Source organism: Oryx dammah, unplaced genomic scaffold (genome assembly GCF_014754425.2).
Source record: "Oryx dammah isolate SB20612 unplaced genomic scaffold, SCBI_Odam_1.1 HiC_scaffold_4, whole genome shotgun sequence".
Lineage (NCBI taxonomy): Eukaryota > Metazoa > Chordata > Mammalia > Artiodactyla > Bovidae > Oryx > Oryx dammah.
Genome location: NW_024070188.1, coordinates 17,339,845 through 17,343,549, shown reverse-complemented (window position 1 = coordinate 17,343,549; position 3,705 = coordinate 17,339,845). Strand labels below are relative to the sequence as shown.

At 42.8% G+C, this 3,705-nt stretch overlaps 1 non-coding gene across 1 annotated transcript; it reads right to left on the bottom strand.

The window, feature by feature from the left end:
* Positions 1-630: 630 nt before the first annotated feature.
* On the bottom strand, positions 631-737 carry LOC120863128. The gene has a single exon (XR_005720931.1). It is a non-coding gene; the product is annotated as a U6 spliceosomal RNA (small nuclear RNA).
* Positions 738-3,705: the final 2,968 nt, after the last annotated feature.

The following is a 3,705-nucleotide window of genomic DNA, read 5'->3' as shown; positions in this document are numbered from 1 at the left end:
TCCCTCCCCATAACATCTCTCTGGGTCATCCCCGTGCACCAGCCCCAAGCATCTTGTATCCTGCATCAGACATAGACTGGCGATTCATTTCTTACATGATAGTATACATGTTTCAATGCCATTCTCCCAAATCATCCCACCCTCTCTCTCTCCCTCAGAGGCCAAAAGTCCGCTCTACACATCTGTGTCTCTTTTGCTGTCTCGCATACAGGGTCATCATTGCCATCTTTCTAAATTCCATATATATGTGTTAGTATACTGTATTGGTGTTTTTCTTTCTGGCTTACTTCACTCTGTATAATCGGCTCCAGTTTCATCCATCTCATTAGAACTGATTCAAATGTATTCTTTTTAATGGCTGAGTAATACTCCATTGTGTATATGTACCACAGCTTTCTTATCCATTCATCTGCTGATGGACTTCCAGGTTGTTTCCATGTCCTGGCTATTATAAATATTGGGGTACATGTGTCTCTTTCAATTCTGTTTTCCTCAGAGTGTATGCCCAGCAGTGGGATTGCTGGGTCATAAGGCAGTTCTATTTGCAGTTTTTTGAAGAATCTCCACACTGTTCTCCATAGCGGCTGTACTAGTTTGCATTCCCACCAACAGTGCAAGAGTGTTCTCTTTAAAAATATGGAACGCTTCACGAATTTGCATATCATCCTTGCACAGGGGCCATGCTAATCTTCTCTGTATCGTTCCAATATTAGTATATGTGCTGCCGAAGCGAGCACTCACTCTACATCTGGCACAGGAACTGAGCTTGTGTTTGGTAATACTCCCGTAACATGGATGGACCTAGAGATTATCATACTAAGTGAAATAAGCCAGATGGAGGAAATCATATATGTATGGCTCATAGGTGGAATCTAAAAAGAAAAAAAGAAAAGATACAAGTGAGCTTATGTACATGACAGAAATGGACACACAGACATAGAAAACAAACTTATGGTTACCAAAGGTGAAGAAGGGAGGGATAAATTAGAAGGTTGGGATTCACATATACACACTACTATATATAAAGTGAGTAACTGACATAGACCTACTTCATAGCACAGGGAACTATACTCGATATTTTGTAATAACCTATAAGGGAAAAGAATCTGAGAAAAACTGTGTGCGTATGTGTGCATGTATTTATGTAACTGAATCACCATGCTGTATGCCTGAAACTAACACATTATAAATCCACTATGTCTGTGTGTGTGTCTGTTAGTCAGTCGTGTCCAACTCTTTGCAACCCCATGAACTATAGCCCGCCAGGCTTCTCTGTCCATCAAATCCTCCAGGCAAGAATACTGGAGTGGGTTGCCATTCCCTTCTCCAGAGGATCTTCCTGACCCAGGGATTGAAACCTGGTCTCCTGCATCACAAGCAGATTCTTTACCACTTGAGCGACGGGCTTCAGTTAAAAAAAAAAAGAAGAAGAAGAAAGAAAGGGACTTCCCTGATGATACAGTGGATAAGAATCTGCCTGCCGATGCAGAGGACAAGAGTTCAATCACTAGTCGGGGAAGATTCCACGTGTCTTGGACCAATTAAGCCCAAGAGTCGCAACTTCCGAAGCCAGTACCCTAGAGTCTGTTCTCTGCAAAAAGAAAAGCCAAGCCATGGCAGTGAGAAGCCCATGCACCACAAGGAAGAGCAGACCCCGCTGGCTGCAACTAGAAAAAGCCTGTGTGCAGCAGTGAAGACCCAGCACAGCCAAAGATTTTAGAAAGAAAGAAGGGAAAGAAAGAAAGAAAGGAAGGAAGGAAGAAAAGGAACCCTTGGGATTCCAGCACTTAACTCTCAGCAGCTGCTTCCTGGGAAGCCTATTGTCAAAGATGAAACTGTTCAGAGTGCTCCATGTCAAGGTAGTTCTGTGACCTTGGGCATGTGACTGGATTCCTACACCTGAGGTTTCTTATTTTTATACCTGAGATAATTACGGTCATATATCTCTTGGAGTGATTTGTGAGAATTAAATTAGGCAATTCTAAGGTGCTTATGTGGGACTCCCCATGGGGCGCTAGTGGTAAAGGATCCTCCTGCAGCTGAAAGAGATGCAAGAGACACAGATTCTATCCCTGCATTCCCTGGAGGAGAAAATGGCAAACGACTCCAGTATTCTTGCCTGGGAAATCCAGGAACAGAGGAGCCTGGCAGGCTGCAGTCCATGGGGTCACAACAAGTCAGACATGACTGAGCATCTGAGCACAAAGTGCTTACATACTTAGTAGTGATAGCAATAATTAATAGTAATCGTACAAGGTCAATATGTCAGTTTCTTTTCTTCATTAATTAAGGAACTGACAGTTTAGGCTTTTTGTCGAAGCAACAGTTTTATCTCCTTATTTGGTCTCATTTCTCTTCATTAACACCCAAGAAAGGAGATCAAGATGACAGCAGCAGGTGGGAGGGGAGTTTGGAGATGGTAAGTGTATATATGTATGACTGAGTCACTCTCCTGTGTACCTGCAGCTATCATGGGTTAATCAGCTATGCTGCTGCTGCTGCTAAGTCACTTCAGTTGTGCAACCCCAGAGACAGCAGCCCACCAGGCTCCCCCGTCCCTGGGATTCTCCAGGCAAGAACACTGGAGTGGGTTGTCATTTCCTTCTCCAATGCATGAAAGTGAAAAGTGAAAGGGAAGTCACTCAATCATGTCTGACTCTTAGCGACCCCATGGACTGCAGCCCACCAGGCTCCTCCGTCCATTGAGTTTTCCAGTCAAGAGTACTGGAGTGGGGTGCCATTGCCTTCTCCGCAATCAGCTATACTCCAATACAAAATAAAAAGGTTTTAAAGAGAGAGAAGATGATAGGTGCCAGTTTCTTCTCCTTCTCCCCTTCTCTAATTTAAGTGTATATTGCAAGGCATTCAGCATGGTGCCATATCCTATGAGAACTAAAGAAGACTAGAACAATTTATGGGGAGATGAAAATTGGGATGGAGAGGCATAATCAAGCAACAAAACATTATGTCCTGTATCCCAGAGCCTTCATGGCAGTCGCTTCCAAACTGTCAAGCTCCGAGCCTGTCTTCTTGAGATGTACCAACTTCAGCCATGTGGGAAGGCTTTCCATGCCCCAGACTTTCCAGTCTTCTGTGCTTTTGATCTCTCTTCTCTACCTATCAAAATTCTACTCACTCTTCCAGAATTATCTCAAATGTTACCTCTGGGAACCGTTCCCTGGTTATGCCAGGTGAGATTAATTACCACTTCTCTCTGGTTCCACACCTTGCTTATAACACTAGACCCAACACTTCCTGAAGATGGGAACTTGTCTTATTAATGTATTTATCCTTGGCAAGGAAATTCAGTTAATTTTTATAGAAGAATAAAAAGTAAAGTTCTATGTATTATAGTAGGCATTCTATAGTCACATTGTTCTTAAATTTATTCAAATAATATTTTATGGATGTTGAGTGCTTAAAAGATATTTATTCCATTTTGCCTGCATAGCACCCACTTTTTGAGATTCCCTCATGTGAGCAAAGTCACTAACAAGAAAGAGAGATGTGTGGAGAGAGCACTGCAATGGAAGATTGGCAACCCGGTTCTATTCCCGCTTTGCCACTCGCTAACTGTATCTCCCTGAGAAGATCATGTCTTTGGGCCACAAGCAACTCATTTGTAAAGTAAAAAGTTCAGCTAGATGATTTCTAAGATCCTGTCCAGCTGTCATATTCTACCATTCTACAAATACCAGTCCTGAG